A 25,594-nucleotide genomic window follows, 5' to 3' on the forward strand; every position below is an offset into this window, starting at 1 on the left:
CATTCTTAACACTGCCGATTCCATCATTGACATAAATAACCCAAATGGTAGGCAAATACTTTTAGGTATACTTCCTGTTACAGCAAACTAATCTTCAACATTTAAAATAATTCTTTTGTGAAAAAAAGTAGAAGGACATCTGCCAGGCTAACCATAATAAAATTATGACAATTATCAATTTTTTATCTATATCTCCTTCATTGTATGGTGGCTATATTTAATATTTTTAAATATTTTTGTTATTAATTTTAGACAGAGATAGAAATATCTATAAGAGAGAACATCGATTGGCCGCTTTCTGCATGCCCCCCACTGAGGATTAGGCCCATAACCTAGGCATGTACCCTGACTCAGAATGGAATAGGAAACCTCTTGGTGTATGGGTTGATGCTCAACCAATGAGCCACACCGGCCGGGCATATTTAATATTTTTATAATTGTTTTCTACTTTTCTTAATCATCTTTAGAATGCTTTTATTACATTAACAATATTAGAATAATTAAGATTAAGCAAGGTAATAAAGCCTAAATATATATATATTTTCTGACATTACCTTGTGGGGCCCATCCTAGCTAAATGATACAATTGTTTTTAGAAAACTGTGTCATGCAAATTGAAATAGGATGAAAACTCAATGTTTAATAATATTCTGAAATTACAATGCTTGGACATTTTAAAATATGTGGCATAATTAATGATGTAGAATTTCAGAAATAGTTATGAGAAGTACCCATTTATAAAATAAACAACTCACTACTTTGCAAAGAAAGAGATTTTTAATATAGAAATTTCATACTTGTAAAATCATTAGAAGGGTTGAGTAAGATTTAGAATGGAGACCATGAATAACTCCCAGAATAATGCAGCACTGTTCCTCCACAAGAGCTGCTTTCTACACCACAATACCAGTAATCAGGAAATTAAGAAACTATTGTAAAAAAGTACTATGCAAAATATATCACCCGAACTATGGTCTGGAAATCAGAGAGCCACTGATAAAACTTCTAGATGTGTAACTACATCGTGCTCCTTAGATCTGTACCAGCAAAATAGACATTTCTTATGTTAGTGAATCTATTAATATTTAATACAGTTATGAATACAAGTGTTGGGTGAATACCTCTGAGGGGTGGAAATCGGAAATCATAGCTACAAGTGATATTGAAAATGTAACTTTTTACTTTTGTAGCACCTGCCATTCAGAAGGGTAATCTAAGAGTTGAAACAGATATTGAATAAATCGGCCAAAACATCTGGTGTACCCAATGGCCTGGAGAAAACCTTATCACAAATACTAGTCTTAAAAAGTAAAAAAGCTAAGATTATTTTAAGAAGGAAGTCAATACCTATAAATAATTTTAGAGTATAAACAAAATTTTTAATAAAAGCCCATTGCTGTCACATGTTATACCTACCATAAATTGGTGTATTTAAGAACAATATTTACAATAATATTTATTGAGCACCAATAATATTTGTGTGAGGTAAGTCAGACATTGTCTCTGTCCTTGAAGCATGACACTACTGGATTTCAAACTATAGCACAAACCTATACTAATCAAAATAGTATGGTACAGGCATAAAAATAGACACAGAGACCAATGAGACAGAATTCAGCACCCATAAATAAACCCTGGCATGTATGATTAAGTAATATTTGACAAGGTATCCAAGAACACTTAATGAAGAAAGAATAGTTTCTTCAATAAATGGTGTTGAGAAAAGTGTATCTTCACATGTATAAGAAATAAATTAGACCCCTATTTATACCATTCACAAAAATGCACTAAAAATGGATTAAGGACTTAAATATAAGACCTGAGTTCATAACACCCTAAAAAAAAAAAAATGGGGAAAAATCTCCTTGACATTGGTCATGGCAATTAAGTTTTTGATATAACATCAAAAGCACAAGCAACAAAAGCAAAAATCAATATGTGGTGCTACATCAAACTAAAAGCTTCTGCACAGGAAAAAAAAAAATTTTTTTTCAACAAAATGAAAGGGTGAACTTTGTAATGTAATTTTTCAAACACTACATCTGATAAGAGATTCATATCCAAAATTTATAAGGAACTCATAACTCAACAGCAAAAAACCCCAAAGTAATATAATTAAAGATAGTTGGAGGACTTTAATAGTCATTTATCCAACAAGGACATGAAAAAGTGCTTAACATTAGTAATTATGAGGAAAATGTAAATCAATACCACAATGAGAGATCACCTTACATTTTATTATCAAAAAGAAAAGGTAAGTGTTGGTGAATATGTCGAGAAAAGAGAACCCTGGTGCACTGTTGGTGGCAATGTAAATTGGTAAATATTATGGAGGTTCCTCAAAAAAATTAAAAAAGAACTATCATATGATTTAGCAATCGCACTTCTGGATATATATCTGAAAGAAAAGAAATCACTATGCCAAAGAGATATAAGTACCCCCATGTTCACTGCAGCATTAATTATAAGCCAAGACATAGAAACAATGTAACTGACCATCAACAAATGAATAGATAAATAAGTTATGAGAAATACATAATGGGATACATTTCAGCCATTAAGAAGACAGAAATCCTGCCATTTGCAACAACATGGATGGACTTTCAGGGCATTCTGCTAAGTGAAGTAAGTTAGACAGACGAAGACAAATACTGTATGATCTCCCTTATATGTGGAACATAAAAATTTTTCATAGAAAAAGAGATCTCATTTGTGGTTACCAGAAATAAGGGTAGGGGAAATTGGATGAAAGTTTTAAAAAGTTATAAACTTTCAGTTATAAAATAAATAACTACTGGGAATGTAATATGCAATGTGATGACTATAGTAATACTGCTATATGTGAAAGTGGCTAAGAGAGTAAATCCTAAGAGTTCTCATCACAAGTAAATAAATATTGTTACCTATATTAGGTAATGGATGTTATGAACTTCTTGTGGTAATCATTATACTGTACACCTTAAATTTATATAATGTTGTATTTCAATTATATCTAAATGAAACTTAAACTTTAAAAACCAAAATGCCCTTTAATAGGAAGAGACAAATTGTGATTGTATTCATACAATGCAGTACTATATACAATATAAATGAGCATTACACAACTATAGACATCAACACAGATCAATGTCAAAAATATAAAAACTAAATTGTATAAAATATGCATGATACAATTCAGTTTAAATAAAAACTTAAAACATTTGGCCCAATATTATTTTATTTAGGAATACATATATATGCAGTAAAAGTATAAACATGAATATTAAAGATAAATACAAAATTCCAGACAGCGATCTGGATGTGGGAGGGACAATAATGGGAAAAGAGGGAATGTGACCAGAGAAAAAAGGGGTACATGAAAGTTTTATAATATATTATATTTTAAACTAGTTAGTTGGAACTCAGATGCTCATTATATTATTCTTGATATATTTTTGAATGTATAAAGTTTTACATAATATACTGACTTAATAGACTATACATTGTGAGACTTTGTTATAAGAGATAGGATTAAGTATAGGCTGTTGAATTTAGCCAGGTCATTAGTAATCTTTCAGAGAGAAATTTCCAATGAACAATAGGTCCAGATGTCAGATTGTCAAGAGTAAAGGAATGACTTCAAGGTAAGGAAGTAAAGACATTGCGTACATTTTAGTTTTTCTAGAAGTTCACTTCAAGAGTCTATACAATTAGATGGTAAAAATGGCAAGGCAGGAATTTTTAAAACGGGAACACAAATCTAGTCTGAAGAAAAATGATTTTTTTTAAACCTTTGCAGACAAAAAAATGTTCAAAACCTAAGAGTGATATTTGGTGGGCTGAGATGATGAATCATTTCCATATGGAGGAAGATTCATATTGGGGAGGAGTACAGATTCTTCTCTGAAACACTGCTAACAGTAAAGAGAAGAGGGTAATGAACCAGAGAGTTTGGTTGACAAGTATTATGTATTTTAAAATTCTCTAGGAGTGAAGGGATTCACATTGATCATACCATGGAAAATAAGACAATTATATACATGCGTATGTACACAAACAGGCTATACCATGGATCTACTAATTTATCTAAATGATAAATTACTCACATAGCACAACAACATATAATGGGAGTGTAAATTCTTTCTCTCTAATACAAGCATAAAAATATTTGTTAGATGATTTGTGTAAAAATATTTGTCAGTGTTTAAGTAAATTGTGGTGTTTGTGTTACTGCAACACGGTTAAATTAGCTGCATATTATATTAGATTTAGGGTCTCTGGAAGCCTCTGTAGTCTTCTAAAGTTCTTGCCATTACTGCCACGAGATGGTGATTCTTAGGAGCAAGAATTTCAATAATGTTTCTAAAGACCACTTTCCACTCTTAATGGGTTTCTAAAGGCAACCCACTCTATGGGAGAACATAACTGCCAACGATACATCAGATAAGGAGTCAATTTCCAAAATATATAGAGGGCTCATACAGCTCCACAAAAGGAAGACAAAGAACCCAATTAAAAAATGGGCAGAGGAACTAAACAGACACCTCTCCAAAAAGGACATACAAATGGACAAGAGACATATGAAGAAATGCTGAACATCACTAATCATCAGAGAGATGAAAATTAAAACAACTATGAGGTATCACCTCACACCTGTCAGAATGGCTGCCATCAACAAATCATCAAATAACAAATTTTAGCGAGGGTGTAGAGAAAAGGGGACTCTAGTACACTGCTGGTGGGGATGCAGATTGGTGCAGCAACTATGAAAAACAATAGGGTGTTACCTCAAAAAATGAAAAATTGAACTATCTTTTGACCCAGTGATCCCTCTTCTAGGAATATACCCTAAGAAGCCTGAAACACCAATCAGAAAGAATATATGTACCCCTGTGTTCATAGCAGCACTATTCACAATAGCTAAGATCTGGAAACAGCCCAAATGTCCATCAGTAGACGAATGGATAAAAAAGCGGTGGTACATTTACAAAATGGAGTACTATGCAGCTGTAAGAAAAAAAGATCCCTTATTTTTTGAGATGACTTGGAGGGACCTGGAAAGTATTATCCTAAGCGAAACAAGCCAAAGAAAGACAAGTATCATATGATCTCACTTATTTGTGGAATATAATGAACATAACAGTCTGAAGAACAGGGTAGTCCCAGAGACGTGGATGTAGGGTACAGACTGACCATCCCCAGAAGAGGGGGTGGGAGGGAGATAAACCACAGAACTTATATACATGTATGTATAACCAATGGACATGGACATCAAAGCTGGGGACAGGGTGGTGAGGGAGGGGGAGGATGGTGTCAATGCGGGAAAAAGGAGAAACATCTGTAACAAAAACTTTTTAAAAACACCACTTTCCATCTATGAATTGTCATCCAATTGTAAATTGCTTATCTGTATTATAGTAAATATCATTGTGTCTTAAGTAACCAATCATTAAGTATCCAAGTCTATAGTATGATTGGATATAAAAATAACAAAAGGAGCAAAGAGTCAAAAATAATAATCTGTTCAGTATTGACTTACTTTCTACTTCACTAAAGATCCTTTTAAAATTAGTTTCTGAAAAAGATAAATGCATCTACTTGAAATTAAAATACTGACTCATTTTGAAGTCACACTGAAACTTTAATTGCTCCCAATTTGAGCAAGTCCTTATGTGCTGCAGCCTGTATCTACTGGCTGCCATCCAATGTTAAGCCATGCAAATTGGGTAAGAATATGAGCCAATCAAGCATGTATCTAAACATTTATTTTATTCTTAAACAATATGTTTTAACTGATTTTTAGAGAGAAAATAAGGGAGAGGAAGAGAGAGAGTGAAACATTGATGTGAGTCAGAAACATTCATTGATTGCCTCCTGCACGTGCCCAAACCAGGGATTGAACCGGAAACCAGGGTATATGCCCTGACCAGGAGTCTAACCAGCAACCTTTAGGTGTATGAAACAAGGCTCCACCAACTGAGCCACACTGGCCAGGGATATTCTTTTTTTCTTAAGCTGGCTTCCTTTTTTATATATTTGGTCTCATTTAGTAAATAGTTGAAGCTCCATTTTTTATATACTTTTTTATTGATTTTTTTTAAAGAGAGAGAAATAGAAATATCAATGTGAAACAGAAACATCAGTTGGCTGCCTCCTGCATGCCCCCTACTGGGGATGGAGCCCGCAACCTGGACATGTGCCCTAACCAGTAATTGAACTGGCACCTCCTAATCTGTGGGATGACACTCAATCGACTGAGCCACACTGGCCTTATTTCTAAAGTTAACTTTACATTAACTTACAGAAAAACATGATTATTTTCTGGTTTTCTCAAAAAAAAACTTAACCTTGTTTCATTGGCTGCTAGAAAATTCTATTGAGTGTTAAGTATCTGGAGCAAAGTTCTTTTAACCTCCCTTGTTGGTTCCTTTTCCTACCATTTAGGGCATCTTCAGACAATATTTTACTCGAGCCACTATTCCCTCAGATACTCTCACTGGTTGTTCTGCACCTATCTCTGCATGTCACTCATGTGGAAAGTAATAGCCAACATATTTTAAACAAATAAATGCTAATACTCTTCCCTTTATCATCAAAAATGTGTTTCTCTCTTCTGAAGAATAAAAAATATATTTTACATTGCTTTAAGATTTTTTTCTCTTAAAATTAATTTGTATTATATATTTTTAAAGCCTTAATAAGTAAGCCAAAAAGTAAAATAAAATGAAGTGATGTGATGAAAACAAACAGAAAAGGAAATAATAGCTGATTATATAAATCTCCCCAAACATAAGAGAAATGAATACCTCTAACTTCCCTGTTACTCCTTCAAGCTACATCCTTTGTCTCTAAGCTAAGCTTGGCAGCTAGTGAGAGGAGTCAAAAGTAAGTAAGATTTCAAGATTGGGTGACTGAAAAAGATTCATGACCAATTATCTGAATTAGCAAAGCAGGTTTAGAAAATAATTTGACATGATATCGGTGGCAGGTTGATCTTGAAAACATTGCTGAAAGAGGGTTAAAGGAGCCTCCATATGAAAATATTACCTCATAGAATAAGTTCTCCCATAAGGTATTCAGTATTGACAGATTATCCAGAATAGCCAATACTCATATGAACATTCAATATTGGTGGAGGGAAGGTAAAAATTAAAGGACCTTTCAATTGCTTTTTTAGTACCATAATTAATGTTTCTTATAGAGCTATCTGATCACTAAAGCCCAGGATACGCAAGTAGTCCATTAAAAGTACCACTCAGTTCGCCAATGATACATCTGTTAAGGGGTTAATAAAAAACTTGATACAAGTTAACACCAAAAGAAAAAACAATCTACTTTAAAAAATGGGTGAAGAACCTAAATAGACACTTCTTCAAAGAGTTCTAGTAGACATATGAAAATATGCTCAATGTTACTAATCATCAGAGCAATGCAAATTAAAACCATAATAAGCTATCACCTCACATCTGTCAGAATGACTATCGTCAATAAATCAACAAACAAGTGCTAGTGAAGATGTGGGAAAAGGGGACTCTAGTATACTGCTAGTGGGAATGCAGACTGGTGCAGCCACTATGGAAAACAATATGGTATTACCTCAAAATATTAAAAATTGAAATGTCATTTGACCCAGTGATCCCATTTCTAGGGATATACCCTAAGAAGCCTGAAACACCAATCAGGAAGAATATAGGTACCCCCATGTTCATAGCAGCACCATTTACAACAGCTAAGATCTTGAAACAGCCCAAAAGTCTATCAGTAGATGAATGAATAAGAAAGCTGTGGTACATATACACAATGGAGTACTATGCAGCTGTAAGAAAGATAGATCTCTTATTCTTTAAGACAACTTGGAGGGACCTAGAAAGTATTATCCTAAGCGAAACAAGCCAAACAAAGAAAGACAATATTATATGATCTCACTTATTTGTGGAATATAATGAATGTAACAGTCTGAGGAATGGGGTATTCCCAGAGATGTGGAAGTGGTGTACAGACTGACAATCCCTAGAACAGGGGGTGGGGGGAGAGATAAACCACAGAACTTATATGCATGTATGCATGAACAATGGACATGGACAACAATGCTGGGGCTGGGGCGGGGAGGGAGGGAGAGGGGGGAATCAATGGGGGGAAAAGGAGAAACATCTGTAACAAAAATAAATTAGCCCTGGCCAGTTTGGCTCAGCAGTTGGAGTGTCGGCCTGTGGTCCACAGAGATCCGGGTTCGGTTCCCGCTAAGGGCACATACCTCGATTGCAGTTTGTCCCCGGCCCTGGTTGGGTCATGCGGGTGGTGGCCACTCGAAGTGTCCCTTTCGCATCGATGTTTCTCTCTCTCTCTCTTCTTCTCTCTCCTGCCCACTCTATCTGAACAAAAAAGAAAGTGGAAGGAATGTCCTAGGGTGAGGATAAAAAAATAAATAAATAATTTATTTATTTATATAAAAAGGAAAAGGCTTATAGATACAGAGAAGAGACTGGCAGCTATCAGAGGGGAGGGGCATTGGGGCGCTGGGCAGAAAAGGTGAAGAGATTAAGAAAAAAAAAATTTATAGACCCAAGGTATGGCGATTACCAGAGGAGAAGGGGTGGGAGTAGAAGAAGATAAAGGGGGATAAATACTAAAGAAAGGAAACTTGACTTTGGGTGGTGAACACACAATACAATACACAAGTGATGTATTATAGAATTGTACACTTGAAACCTGTATGATTTTATTTACCAATGTCCATCCAATAAATTCCATAATTGTTGAAAAAGTAACACTGAGATGTTTTTAAAATTCCATAACTTTGATGGGAAATTTTGAGCTTCTGGATTAAATCAAACTGGGACTGTATATAAAGGCAGTACTATATTTTTTTTTTTTACCTTGACATTTATTTTTATCTTCCACAATAGTGAGGTCCATTAATTTCTATTTGCTGTGGTAACTAGGGATGGCATTAACTTTACACAATTTCCATATACACAGTGTTTTCAATTTATTGAATGCAATACAAAACTTTGGAGTGTTGATTAAAATAATGTCACAAAGTTCCAGACTACTGTTCCCCAAATAAAAAGCTTACCTCTGTGATTTAAATGTCTTTCTATGTCATAGTTTTCCTCCTAAAGCTCTATCACAATACTGGCTTTGAAAGAGAAAGCTGCATTGATGTTGGCCTTCCTAATTAAGAATGTTAATTTCTATCTTTAAAAGAAATGTAAATTTTCTCAACCATGAGAAAGTAGAGTGAATTTTGCCCTAATTTAATTGCATTTAATTTTAAAGGTAAGACAATAGAAAGTAGTAAGTTTGTTAGAGTCACACTATCTTTTATTGTGGTAGCGGACAATAGATGGATGATACATGGCACTGATATTACATTTACACTAAACTATGTATACCTTTAAGAGGTGAGACAATGTCTCTGTGTCCATGTTTTCTACTACAATTTTTGTGATGATGATGATGATAGTGTTATGATGATGATAAAAATAACATATTAATTAAGCACATTATCAATGTACCATGCACTAAACAAGGTGTTTTACATCTGGTGTTTGTATTTGGGTGTTCTTTTTCACATCAGGACAGTAGCCCTGGAGAATGTTGTCTGAATTTGTCTGGATTTTTTATAGGAAGTTCATAATGTATTTTATTTGCCCACATTATTCACTTCAGCACTAATGATATAAGGTGGTTCTATCTTATATTCTATAAGTAGGGTATCTCATAAGAAGAATTAACCTCAAACCAGCCTTTTAGAATCACCCAAAATTTATTTATTTTTTTAAATTTCCAATTTGATTTGTATACCATAAAATTCACCCATTTAAAGTGTACAATTCATGCTCAGCTGGTGTGGCCCAGTGGTTCAGCATCAACCCGTGCACCAAGGGGTCGCCAGTTCGATTCCCAGTCGGGGCAGATGCTCAGGTTATGGGCCTGACCCTCAGTGGTGGGCATACAGGAGGCGGCCAATCAATGTTCTTTCTCTTCTATGTTTCTATATATCTCTCCCTCTCCCTTCCTCTCTCTCTAATATCAATGAAAAAATTTAAGTGAATAAAGTGTACAATTCGTCATCTTTTAGTATATTTACATAATTGTGCCACAATCACCACAATCTAATTTTAGAATATTTTCAGCACGCCAAAAAGTAACTCCATATAGCCCACTAACAGTCACTCTTCATCTGCCACAACAAGCCCTCAACCTTAGGCAACTACTAATCTTCTTTCTCTACACATAGATTTGCCTCTTTTGGACAGTTAATATATATTTAATCATATACTAAATTGTCTTTTGTGATTTACCTCTTTCACTGAGCATAATGGTTTCAGGAATAATACATTGTGGACCATGTATCTATAATGCATTATTTTTTTTATTGCCAAGTAATATTCCACTGTATGGATATATCATATTTTTAAAAAATATTTGTTTTCTTTATTGATTTTAGAGAGAGAGGAAGGGAGAGGGAGAGATATATAGAAACATCAATGAGAGAGAACATCAATTGGCCGACTCCTGCATGTCACCCACTGGGGATTGCTCCCCCAACCTGGGCATGTGTCCTGACCGGGAATCCAACCAGTGACCTCTTAGTGCATGGGTTGATGCTCAACCACTGAGCAACACCTTCTGGGCTGGATATATCACATTTTTAAGTCAACATTATTTTTATTTTTCCAACTTAGTGTGACTTTTAAAAATTTCAAGTGAAAGGGTATTATTTTTTTCAAAACAAATAGAAAACTGCAGGCCCAATTCAAGAATGGTAATGTTAGTTAATATTATTTTTAATGTGTAACAAAAAATACAATTGGAAGATTATGTGGGACCAAAAATTTAAAACTTTTAATTAACCCATGCACCTTCTTCTAATTTTATTTTTTCTAGATGACATGGGATAGATATTAATATATACATATATAGTTATATATATTTACAATTTAGAAATAGAAACTACAATCACTATATAAATATATGAATCCATCAGAATGTTTCACATGAACATGACTCTTCTTTTTATATTTAAAAATTAAGTTTTTATTATCTAACTGCTATTAAACATTGTCTTAAGGAAAGATTTTCCTATGTGATGGTATCATATGAGGCATCTTCTAATCTTTATTGCATGAATAACATTTTAATTTTAAATAAAATTATATATAAAAGATGTAAATATACAACAGGTGCAAAACTTGCAGCATAAATTGAAACATAAGTGCTGTTATTTTCTGCTTAGTCTATAAGGTCTTAAAAAGAGATAATGAGAACACCCAGAGGTAAATGAAATAAAAAGTCTTGTGTTTTTTAATTGTAATCAAAACTATGTTCTTTTTTTTTTTTTATCACCCGAGGACATATCTCCATTTTTTTTTTTTTTTGTTCAGATAAAGTGGGGAGGGAGAGAGAGAGAGAGAAACATCAATGTGAAAGGAACACATCAAGTGGTTGCCAACCGCACGACCCAACCGGGGTCGGGGACAAACTGCAACCGAGGTATGTGCCCTTAGCAGAAACCGAACCCAGGTCTCTCTGGAACACAGGCCGACGCTATAACCACTGAGTCAAACTGGTCAGGGCAAAACTATGTTCTTTTTTATACCAAACGCTAGATCATACTAGAAAATCAAGTATTAAAGAAATTTTTAAATAGTAATGAAAATGACATAAAATCATTTTAAATTATGTAAACTTTAAGCCAAATGTTACATACAAAGAAATATACGGACAGTGAATTATGAAAAAATAAATGAACAAATTAACACTAAAATGGTGCTTAGGGAAAATACAACATATGAACACTCTGTTTTTCCTACTATGTTTATTTTCTTTTATTGTGTGTTTAAAAAGGCTTTTTGCTCTCAATTTAAGAACTTCTATTAGGTTCTTAGGAAATCTCTTCTTCCTATGAAAGAGGTTCATTTTTTTCATTTGTATTAGATATTTTATATCACTCACATCCTTTTGGCTATGTATTGATATTTAGGACTAGAGGACCTAACACTGCTTAGAAAATAACATTAGATATAACCCACGTAAATTTTACCTTTATTTTCCAATATACCAACAATGTATAAGTCTCTTATTTTTTTCATTCATTTCAAACCAAAAAATTATAACCTAGTTTAGTTATTTCAAATATATGTTTTATATTTTTAAAATTCTTCAAAGTAATTTATCCTCACAGTCTGCAGTTTTATGGAAAATAAAGTCTTGTAGGACAGTGTTTCTCAAAGTTGGCTGCACGATGTCAATATCTGGAAAGCTTTAGAAATGTAGGTGTGTTGTTCACACATTCAGAGTGTCTTATATAATATGAGTGGTGTGTGGTTTGGCATCAGAATTTTTTATTGCATCCCAGCTGATTTTAATTTACAATCAAGGTTCAGAATCACTGCTCTAGGAGTTTACATAAAACAGAAGCAATTTTCACCCTGGCCAGTTTGGCTCAGCAGTTAGTGTCGGCCCATGGAACAAAGAGTCGCAGATTCAATTCGAGTCAAGTGCACGTACCTTAGTTGTGGTTTGTCCCTGGCCCTGGCCCCAGTTGTGGGGGAGGTAACCAGTCAATGTGTTTCTCTCACATCAATGTTTCTCTCTCTCTCCCCCTCTTTCTCTCTCTCTCCACCTCCCTCCCTCTTTATCTGAAAATAAATGAAAAAATATCCTTGAGTAAGGATTTTTTAAAAAAAGGAACAACACTAACAAAAACAGAGGCAATTTTCTAGAGCAACTTCTTGACTAATAAGATAATGATAAAAAGAATATTGTCCAACTAGTTATTATATTTTAGGGCTCCACCAAAAAGAGGAATTGAAGTTGGGAGGGTGAATTTTGTCCACATGGAATCTAATTGTTTTGCTATAAGACCCAGAATTACAAATAATACTGAGTAGAAGTGAAGGCTTTTTTGTTGCTATTTAATTAGCTAAAATTAAAATGCTTGTTAAAAGACAGAGAATTCTACCTCATCATTAGGCAACATGAAGTTGTTTATAAATATTTTCTTGGTTTGGATTTATAAGGCAAATTTTAGAGAATCGTATTGCTTTCTATGTGTCATCTGGAGATATGCCACCAGATGGCAGGTGGCTGGCAATTATCATATGGCTTAAATAGAAAATTCCGAATGAATTTTAGGTAACTAAATTGCAGAGATTATGTCATGTTTTCCCAGAGTCTTGTGATTTCTTTATTGAACTAGAGTTATATTTAGTCAAGCCTAAAAATAAAATAAGCCCTAATAATTTTAAGATTTAATTTTATTTATTTATTTTAAAATGTTTTTAAAGTATTTATTATATTTGCACAAATATAAAAGGTTTATAATAAAAAGCAACAGTTCCTTCCTCCCCAGAAGGAACTGCTTTAATTGTTCTTCTGTTGGTTACTTGAATGGTTCTTAATTTGTCCAAATGATAGATGTAGATTTGGAGCATTTTTAAAGAAAAGCAAACATATACATAGAAGTTAGTAACATTTTCAAAAAAACTTTAATGGCTGACAACTACTGCCTAAATGCAACACTACCTTTATATTTAAACTAGAGAAGAAATCATCCTAAATTTTATATTAACTTTTCCATGACATCACTTTACTGTTAGAAACCTGATTTGCATCTCTCTCTCTCTTTTTTTATCCTTACCTGAGGACACTTTTGCACTTATCTTCAGATAGAGAAGGAGAGAGACAGGGAGGAAGAGAGAGAGAGAAACATCGATGTGAGAGAGACACATCAACTAGTTGCAACCCACATGACCCCAACCGGAGCCAGGGACAAAATGCAACCCAGGCACATGCCCTTAGCAGGAACCAAACCTGGAACTCTCTGGTCCATGGGCTGATGCTCTAACCACTGAGCAAAACCAGTGCTGATTTGCATCTGTGAAAGCACTATAACACTTCTACTATAGACAAGTTTTTGACTACCATAGACTTTTTTCCCCTGATAACTGGTGCTTGACTCTTACTTTATAATTAAATAACTATCCTCTGTTTATTTAGCTAATGTTGAAATTGACATTTTGCTCCCTATAACTTACTGAAATCCAGTGGTGAGAAAAGCATAAACTTACTGTGTATACAATACCATTTTCACCCTAGTAAAGGGAAATTTTACTCACTAAAGGGGTAGGGTTTATTCTCTTCCAAACAGTGTTGCTACTAGATGTTTACTGCTTAATTATTTAATCTACATAGTAAGAGTATGTTGTCCACCAACATTTTTAGCAAGATATGAACTAATTTCCAAATTTCCCTTTAGCATACTTTCTTTAAAAGTTTCCAAATTATGGATTTTGTTGACTTGTGTCTAGAGTATAACCTATGGTTTTTCTCTATAAATCATGATAGATGAGAGAGAGAGAGAGAGAGAGAGAGAGAGAGAGAGAGAGAGAGAGAGAGAGAAAGATGATAGATAGCTAGATAGATGTTAGTCTACACATATGTAATTCAGTAAAATTCAAAATATTTTTAAATCCATTATTCGATACCACAGATTATTTAAAAACATATTTAAACAATAGTCACAGTTTTTCTACTGAATTATAAAATAATTTTAAAATATTTTATTAAGGAAAAATATCTCCATGAGAAGAAGAGACAACATTATCCATTAGGGATATTACTGAAGCAGGGGTAAAAGTATTAAACTTTAGTCCCCAGGAAAGTATGAAAGAGAGTGATGTTGCCAGAGCAAATACAATAGGAAAATTTAAAACCCACAAATACCATATACTGCAAAACTAAGTTTAAAACTATTCAACAAATACCCAAAAATGAATAATTAGCAACAGACTACCTATAGGTACGAGACCTACATAATAATAGTGCAGTAAAAACTGGAGACAAGCAACAGGTACATGAGAAACACAAAAGGAGGACTCCCAATCACTAATAGATTCTCTCTAGAAAGACTGGTGGGCAAATGTGAGAATAGAAATTGGAATGAGAAGTATTTTTGTACACTCCAATTCTTATGTCAAACAAAAGGTCTTTGGTGAAATGTGAAGTTGATGTAAAAGTTTAGAAAACAACGAAAACCAGCTAAAGCTACCCTCAAATTTTCACATTGAGAAAACATTGCTTGAAGTAGAATGAAAAGTAAAAAGGATAGAGACGATAAGGGTGAGGAAACAGGGTTCAAGCAATGATTAAGTGAGAGAGGGTCATTTCAATTATATTCCATGATTTTAAAACTTAAAGAAAATATAAAGATAATTATTGTTGCGGGGGGAAAAAACCTGTCCAACTGAAGCAAAGTACTGAACTATTTAAAGCAGTTTCTGAGTAGCCAACCGAGAGCATGAATGTATTTTTGACTTTATATCTTCTAACTGGTATAACTAGGTTGTTACTCCTCTAAGTCACAGAATCATAGGCTCATTGAATATAACACAAAAGCAGAGATAATCCAACATGTATAAAAGAGCAATTCTTTATGATAACTAGAATAATGAAATATCACAGCTCTTATAAACTATAATTCAATAAAACTTTCCTTTAAAAATAAAAATATAAACTTGATTGTATTGCTATTGATCTCTCCCTTGAAGTACTCCAGAAGTTTTAAATTATTTTGGTGCTCTCATATTTGGTGCATATATATTTACCAGGGTTATATCCTTTTGTTGGATCGATCCTTTTAATATTATGTAGTGACCTTCTCTGTCTCTTATTATGGCCCTCATTTTGAAGCTTACCTTATGAGATACGAATATTGCTACACCAGCTTTTATTCCCTTTCCATTTGCTTGGAAAATTTTTTTCCATCCCTTCACTTTCATCCTCTGTGAGTCTTTTGTTGTTAGTTGGGTCTCTTGTAGACAGAAAAATTTCAGACATCACACACAGCAAATCAGAATTTTCACTGATATAACACCTAAGGCCAGAGAAACGAAGGAAAAAAAAATGAATACATGGGACTACATCAAATTAAAAAGCTTCTGCAAAGCAATATATATATATCTCAAAATGGAAAGGGAACTCACTATATGGGAGATCATAATTGCCCACAATACATCAGATAAGGGGTTAATTTTCAAAATACATAGAGTACTCATAAAACTCAAGAAAAAAAGTCATAGAACCTAATTAAAAAATGGGCAGAGGACTTAAAGAGACACCTCTCCAAAAAGGACATACAAATGGACAAGATACATGAGAAAATTCTCAACATCACTAATCATCAGAGAGATGCAAATTAAAACAACAATGAGGTATCCCCACACACCTGTCTGAATGGCTGCCGTCAACAAATCATCAAACAACAAATGCTGGAGATGTGGAGAAAAGGGGACTCTAGTACAGTGCTGGTGGGAATACAGATTGGTACAGCCACTATGGAAAACATGTTGAAGTGTTACCTCAAAAAGTTAAAAATTAAACTGCCATTTGATCCAGTGATCCCACTTCTAGGAATATACCCTAAGAAGCCTGAAACACCGCCCTGGCCAGTTTGGCTCAGTGGTTAGAGCGTCGGCCTGCGGTCCGAAGAGACCTGGGTTCAGTTCCCGCTAAGGGCATGTGCCTCGGTTGCAGTTTGTCCCCGGCTCTGGTTGGTCGTGCGGGTGGCAGCCACTCGATGTGTCCCTTTCACGTCGATGTTTCTCTCTCTCTCTCTCTTCCTCTCTCTTCCTCCCACTCTATCTGTACAAAAAATGGAAAAATGTCCTCGGGTGAGGATAAAAAAAAAAAAAGAAGAAGAAGCCTGAAACACCAATCAGAAAATATATATGTTCTCCTATGTTCATAGCAGCACTATTTATAATCATTAAGATCTGGAACAGCCCAAGTGTCAATAGATGAGTGGATAAAAAAGCTGTAGTACATATACACAATGGAGTACTATGCAGCTGTAAGAAAGAAAGATCTCTTATCCTTTGAGATGACATGGAGGGAGCTGGAGAGTATTATCCTAAGTGAAACAAGCCGAGCAGAGAAAGACAAGTATCACATAATCTCATTTATTTGTGGAATGTAATGAACAAAACAAACTGATAAACATAATAGACCCAGACACATAGAAATAGGGTACAGACTGACAAACCTCAGAAGACGGGGTGGCAGTGAAGAAATAAATAAACTGCAAAACATATGCATGTATGCATAACCAATGGACATAAACAACAATGTTAGGGATGGGTTGAGGGGTGGGGATTGGGAGGAGGGTGTCAATGGGAGAAAAAGAAGAAACATTTGTTACAAACATGAATTAATTTTTTAAAAAGATAAACTTGAAAATATGTATTGAAAGGACACATAATATTTCTGAGAAAACTGACTTAAAACAGTCAAGCCTGCCCTGGCTGGTTTGGCTCAGGGGTTAGAGCGTCTGCCTGCGGTCCTGAGAGACCCGGGTTCGGGTCTTGCTAAGGGCATGTACCTCAGTTGCAGTTTGTCCCCGGCCCTGGTTGGGTCGTGTGTGTGGCAACCACTCGACGTGTCCCTTTCACGTCGATGTTTCTCTCTCTCTCTCTCCCTCTGACACTCTATCTGAACAAAAAATAGAAAAAATATCCTCGGGTGAGGATAAAAAAAAAAAGTCAAGCCTGAGACATTTACCTGTAAAATTATTCTGTCTTAAAGAAACAAGTAGAAATCATCCAGGCAATGTTATTAAATCAAATCAAGTTATTATCAGCCATTTCAATGCTAGTGTTAAATATCAAAAGAGAGAAAGAAGTAACACACTTAATATACTCAGGAAAAAATACACCAAGGATTTTATGTCTAATCAAACCAACTTTTCATTTTATAAAACCTGTAAACTGTTATGCAGAATAATGATGTGGGATTGTTATAACTGAATAGACATCCATGTAAAGATTGGTGGTAAACTTTAAAATTATGTTTACCATTAAACTAAAATTGAATATCATAAAAGAATTAAATATAGCATACAATGTCTATGTATTCTAAACATTTGTATATAATACAATTGTAAAAAAGAAAATCATGAAGAGGACCTATGAAAAATAGAGGATAAAATAAAAATGTTGACTCCAATATAGTTTTGAAAAAGGCTTTTTTTTTCTTTATTGATTTTAGAGAGTGAGAAAGGAAGAGAGAGAAAGAGAGAAACATCAATGAGAGAGAACATCGATTAGCCACTTCGTACATGCACCCCACTGGGGATTGGGCCTATAACCTGGGCATGTGCCATGAATGGGAATCGAACTGGCAACCTTATGTTGCATGGGTGGATGCTCAGCCATTGAGTCATACCAGCCAGGCTCCCATATAGTTTTGACCATGAATAAAATGATATAACTTTAAATTAAATTCTAGTTGAGAAACACAAGAAAGAAGAGATTAGCATAACAGGGAATCAATATTCTATAACCAAAAATAATAAGGAACTAACAGTATTATATAAAGAGACTGATATAAGATGCAAATTAAAAAAAAAAAAAAAATTAGGAGATTCCAAAATGGTGACAGAGAGAATGGAGGCTATACAGACCATCTCCCAGGATCAAACTGGAATGACAACGAAAAAAAAAGACAAATTGTCAGGAAAAAGCAACAGAAAGGCAGTTTGCGAGGACCATATATCCAGGGACACTGAATTGATCCTGGTAGGATTGTGGAGGCAAGAGAAGGGGGTTGGGAGCCCACGGAAAGTAGCTATCTTAGCTGTGAGAAGCACCCTCAGGGTTAAACTCCCAACCCTGATCCACAGCACAGCGAGCTAACAGGATTTGAACTGTGTGGGGACATGTGGGATTTGGAGGGTGCTCAGAGCTTTTGCTGAGTTGTGGCCACACAGCATGGTGGCCACCTTATTCCTTCCCAGGAGTCTGGGGAGAGACCAAGGCCCCTCCCGCAGAGATTCAACCCCAACCAGGTGGGCCATTGAAATGCAAATTCAGGCTCATTAACAACCAGCATCTGCACCACCCTCAGGAAACCCCGTTACACTAATCACCAAAGGGAATTTTTTATTCAACTGAAAACCGAAGGCTCTTCAAGTAACCACCACTAATAGCCTCCAGATAAAAAGCTAGAGGATAACTGAACCATCCCTGGGCTTGCAACTCAACTCAGGAAATTAACATTTGACAGTGGTGTTTAACATGGGTGGTCCCAAACTAATCCAAATGCAGTAGAGGGAGCCACAAACAACAGAACACCAACACCCACAGGGAAAATATGAAAGGCTCCAAGACCCACTGAGATAGCTAAAATGGTAAAATAAAAATACGAATCCCAAATGAAATAACAAGAGACCTCTACTGAAGACGAGATAAATGAAATGCATTTAAGCAAGGTAACACAGCTAGAATTCAGAGCCATGATCCTGAGGAAGCTCAAAAGCATGAGTAAGGATATCTACACCATTAGTAAAGACATAGAAGCATTGAAAATCAACCAATTGAGAATAAAAAACAACCAAGAAAAAAATGAAGAATGACATATCAGAAATAAAGAAGACACTGGAAGGACTAAACAGCAGAGTAGAGAAAGCTGAGGACTAGATCAGTGAATTAAAAGACAGGGTAGAAAAAAATCAACTAATCCAAAAACCAAAAGAAAAAAAAAATTAAAAAACAGGAAGACAGCTTAATAGAACTGTTAGACAACTAGAAATGTAATAATATTCGGAAATGTAATAATATTCGCATCATAGGAGTGCCCAAAGAAGAAGAAAATGAGCAAGGGTTAGTGAATATATTTGAAGAAATGGTGACATAAAATTTCCCCAATTTGGTGAAGGAAGAAGGCATTCAAGTTGAAGAAGCACAGAGAGCCCAAGAAAAAAGAACCCAAACAGGCTCACAGCAAGACACATAGTAATTAAAATGCCAAACATTACTGACAAAGAGAGAATGCTAAAAGCAGCATAAAATGAACAACAGTTTACCTACAAAGGAACCCCCATAAGGTTCTCAGCTGACTTATCAACAGAAACACTACATACCAGAAGGGAATGGCATGAAGTAATGAAAGTAATAAAAAACAAGGAACTAAAACCAAGACTACTCTATCCAGCAAGGCTATCATTCAAAATAAATCAAATAAAGACCTTCCAACACACACACAAAAAGGTAACGGAATACATTACCACTAAACAAAAACTGCAAGAAATGTTAAAAGGACTACTGTAAATAGTAGAAAAAAATAGGAACAAAAATGTAACCTCACTAAATTAAAATGGAAATAAATTAGTACATATCAAAAATCACCTAAAATGGACATGAATTGAATGCTGTGATAAAAAGACACAAAGTAGCTGATTGGATAAGAAATGATGACTCATATGTATGTTGTTTACAGGAGACCCACCTCATAACAAAAGACTCAAATAGGTTCAAAGTGAAGGGATGAAAAAATATCTTCCAAGCAAACAAAAAGGAAAAAGAAGCTGGGGTAGCAATACTCATATCTGATAAAATAGATTTCAAAATGAAGGCCATAACTAGTGACAAAGAAGGCCACCACAAAATATTGACAAGATCTATCCAACATAACATATAACATTGGTAAACATATATGCACCCAATGTAGGAGCACCAAAATATATTTAATTTTTTCTGGATGACATTGAAGGAGAAATTGACAGCAATACACTCATAGCAAGGGAGTTGAACACCCTGCTGATGTCACTGGATAGATCCTCTAGACAAAAAATTAGCAAAGAAACAGAGACTCTAAATAAAAGTACTAGACTAGATGGATTTAATAGATATCTACAGAGAATTGCATCCCAAAATTATAGAATTCATATTATTCTCGAGTAAACATGGGACATTCTCAAAGACAGACCACATGTTAGGACACAAACTAAGTCTCTACAAGTTCAAGAAGACTGAAATCATATCAAGCGTCTTCTCAGATCACAATGGCATGAAATTAGAAATCAATTGCAACAAGTACACGCAAAGACATTTGCAAACATTGAGGCTAAATACCATGTTATTGAACAGTGAATGGGTTGCCATGGAGATCAAGAAAGAAATTAAAACTTCCTGGAAAACAATGAAAATGAACACACAACAACACCAAATCTATGGAATGCAGCAAACACAGTTCTAAGAGGGATATTCATAGCACTACAGGCCTACCTCAAGAAACAAGAAAAATTTCTAATTAGACTATCTAACTTCACAATTTAAAGAAATAGAAAGAAGAAAAAAAGGAAAGTAGAAGGAAAAAAATAGAAAAGATCAGAGCAGAAATAAATGGCATAGAAAACAAAAAAAAAAAACAAAAAAAAACAAAGGATCAATGAAACAAAGAGCTGGTTTTTCGAAAAGATAATGAAGATTGATAAACTCTTAGCTAGACTCACCAAGAAACAAAGAAAGAGAACCCAAATACACAAATTAGAAATGAAAGAGGAAAAATAACAACTGACACCACAGAAAAACAAAGGATCATTAACAAATACTATGAATAATTATATGGAAACAAATACAAAAATCTAAGTGAAAGGGACAAATGTCTAGAAACATATAGTCTCCCAAAACTGCACGGGGAAGAGATAGAAAACTTGAACAGGCAATAACAACTAAGAATATTGAAGAGGTAATCAAGCCTCTACCAGCCAAAAAAAAAAAAAAAAAAATACCCAGGCTTGAATGGCTTCCTGGGGGAGTTTTACCAAAAATTCAAAGAAGAACTAACACCCATTCTCCTCAAAATATTTCAAAAAATTCAAGAAGAAGAAAGACTTCTATACTTGTTTTATGAGGCCAGAATAATTCTAATTCCAAGACCAGAAAAAGACACCACAAAGAAAGAAAACTATAGACAAATATCCCTGATGAACATAGATGCCAAAATTCTTAACAACATACAAGCAAATCGGATGCAGCAATACATCAAAAAAAAATTTTCACCATGACCAAGTGGGATTCATCCCAGGGATGCAAATCTGGTACAATTTCACAAATCAATAAATGTGATATACCACATAAACAAAATGAAGGATAATGACCACATGATCCTATCAATAGATGCTGAAAAAGCATTCGACAAAATCCAACACCTGTTTCTGATTAAAAAAATCAAAACTCAGCAATGTCGGAATAGAAGGATAATATCTCAGTATAATAAAGTCCATATATGAACGACGTACAACCAACATCATACGCAATGGGCAAAAATTACAAGCATTTTCCTTAAGAACAGGAACAAGACAAGGATGCCCACTTTTGCCAATCTTATTTATCATAGTACTGGAAGTCTTAGCCATAGCAATCAGACATGAAGAAAAAATAAACAGCATACAAATTGGAAAGAAGTAAAACTGTCATTATCCACCGATGACATAATATACATAGAAAACTCTAAAGACTTAATAAAATATTTACTAAAATTAATAAATGAATTTGGAAAAGTAGCAGAATACAAAATGAACGTCAAGAAATCAACAGGATTCTTATACACCAATGATGAAGTCACAGAAAGATAAACTAAAAAACAATCGCATTTACCATCACAGAAAAAAAAAAAAATTAAGATACCTAGGAATAAGCTTAACCAAAGAAGTAAAGGACCTACTTGCAGAAAACTACAGAACATTGAAAAAAAATAGAGGAAGATATAAAAAAGTGGAAGCACATAGCTTTTCATGGATTGGAAGAATAAACATCATTAAAATGTCCATACTACCCAAAGCAATATATAGATTCAATGCAATCCCATCGAAATTCAGCGATATACTTTACAGGATTAGAGCAAATACTTCAAAGTTCATATGGAATCAAAAAAGAACTTGAATAGCCACAGCAATCTTGAAAAAGAAGAACAAATGTGGAGTGATCTCATTACCAGATTTCAGGTTATATACTACAAAGCCACTATAATCTAAACAGCCTGGTACTGGCACAAGTACAGGCAGATAGTTCAATTGAACAGAACAGAGAACCCAGAAATGGATCCAAGGCAAAATGCTCAATTAATATTTCACAAAGGTGCCAAGAACGTACAGTGGTGTAAAGACAGACTCTTTAATAAATAGTGTTGTAAAAATTGGACAGCTACATGCAAAAAAATGAAATTAGACCATCAACTTACACCATACACAAGAATAAACTCAAAATGGATAAAAGACTTAAATGTGACTCATGAAATCATAAAAATCCTAGAATAAAGTGTAGGCAACAGAATGCCAGACATCATACGCAGCAGAATGTTCACTGATTCATCCCCTAAGGCAAGAGAAACAATGAAGAAAATGCACACATGGGACTACATCAAACTCAAAAGTTTCTGCACAGCAAAAGATACAATCAAAATGGAAAGGCACTGTATGGGAGAGCATAATTGCCAATGATATATCAGATAAGGGGTTAATTTCCAATATATATAGAGTGCTCATATAACTCAACAAAAGGAAGACAGAGAACCCTATTAAAAAATGGGCAGAGGAACGAAATAGACACCTCTCCTAACAGGACATACGAATGGCTAAGAGACATATGAAGAAATGCTCAACATCACTAATCATCAGAGACATGCAAATTAAAACAATAATGAGGTATCACCTCACACCTGTCAGAATAGCCGCCATCAACAAATCATCAAACAACAAGTGATGGCGAGGGTGTGGAGAAAAGGGGACTGTAGTACACTGCTGGTGGGAATGCAGACTGGTGCAGCAACTATGGAAAACAATATGGTGTTACCTCAAAAAATTAAAAATTGAACTTCCATTTGACTCAGTGATCCCACTTCTATGAATATACCGTAAGAAGCCTGAAACACAAATCAGAAAGAATATATGTACCCCCATGTTTGTAGCAGCACTATTTACAATAGCTAAGTTCTGGAATCAGCTCAAATGTCCATTAGTAGAAGAATGGAGAAAAAAGCTGTGATACATATACAAAATTGAGTACTCTGTAGCTGTACGAAAGAATGATCTCTTATCCTTTGAGATGACATGGAAGGACCTGGACAGTATTATCTTAAGTGAAACAAGCCAAGGAGAGAAAGACAAATATGATATGATGTCACTTATTTGTGGAATATTATAAACATAATAGTCTGAGGAACAGGGTTTATCCAGAGATGTGGAAGTAGGGTACAGATTTGCAACACTCTGAAGAAGGGGTGAACTGGGAGAGAAGAGATAAACCACAGAACTTATATGCACGTACACATAACCGATGGACATGGACAACAAATTTGGGGATGATGTGGGAGGATGGGGAGGTGGGTGTCAATGGGGAAAAATAGGAGAAACATCTGTAACAAAAATAAATTAATTTAAAAAATGACACAAAGTTAAAAGGAAAAAAAATCATTACTAAATACTCAAAATATACTTTACTCGTTTTAAAATAAACAATGGAATGGTAAACCATACATTTAAATGGTTCCTTATAGGAGGTGGGAAGAAATAAAACGAAGAGGAAGAAATGAAAGTTAGTCTTATAAAGTATGTCTTGTTTTCTGTATTTGTTTTTAGAACCACATAACTATTACATATAATTATAAACTAAAATCAAATTTTTAAATATTCATAGAAACAGTTTTTTCAAAAATTACATTTTTAGCTAATTGGTACCCTAACCACATATTAAAGTACATTAAAACATTAAATAAGATGATATTAAAACAGAAATATGAATGAACATCCCAATGAGATTTAATGCAAGGAAAAATATAACTGCCAGATAAATCTAAAATTGTATTCAGTCATCACACTGTGAGTAACAATGTTATTATTGTTATCCTGAGACTGCTGCATGGATATTGTGGTATGAAACAAATAAGAGATGTTTATTTACTTATTAATTCATTTATGTTTTACGTTTTTATTTATTTTAGAGAGAGAGAGAGAGAAACATCAATCGGCTGCCTCTTGCACATCCCCAACTGGGGTTCAAACCCGCAACCCTGGCATGTGCCCTGAGAATCGAACCGATGACCTCTTGGTGCATGGGACAATGCTCAACCAACTGAACCACACCAGCCAGGGCCAAATGAGAGATATTTGAGTCTTTGTGTCACTTTCTCTGTGTCCTTAAGAACTAAGATTCTTGGCATGGAAGAGATAAAGACATAAGATTAAAAGATCATGTAAATTCTCTGTAGACCAATTTTGTTCATGTTAAAGTCCAAGAAATAGTGACAAACCATTAGCAATGAGTGCTTTTAGCATCCAGAATGTGATCTTGAAGTCCCTTTTCCCATTAAAAAAAGGACTATTTAAAGAACATTTGTATTTAGATCAGAGGCAGGAAATATATAAGATGAGCATGAAACAACTTGTCCTGGGAGTAGAAGAAAGGCAATCAGAGACAAGTAGTGATGTGACAAAAAGCAGTGTCACAATTCAAGAATCAACCTGAAAAAGTTCAATTTGGTCAAAGGTGGACAAAAATTGAACAACAATAAATATAGTAATTTCAATGAATTGAAACATGAAACATTTCCCAATCTATGAGCTTCTAATAATCATAAAATTGATCACCACTGGTGAAACAACTTATAACTGGAAAATTAATAGCCAAAATTAAAAATGAATGAATACTTATCCTGATTTTCCTGTATAAACTGGACTACCAAATAACAGGTTAGGAGAAATTTTTGTTTAAGATATTTTCCAGTTAATAAGTGAGTTTAAAAAATAGAATATTATCTTTATTTTTTCCTTCAG

This window comes from Molossus molossus, unplaced genomic scaffold, assembly GCF_014108415.1.
Source record: "Molossus molossus isolate mMolMol1 unplaced genomic scaffold, mMolMol1.p scaffold_m16_p_2, whole genome shotgun sequence".
Taxonomy (NCBI): Eukaryota; Metazoa; Chordata; class Mammalia; order Chiroptera; family Molossidae; genus Molossus; species Molossus molossus.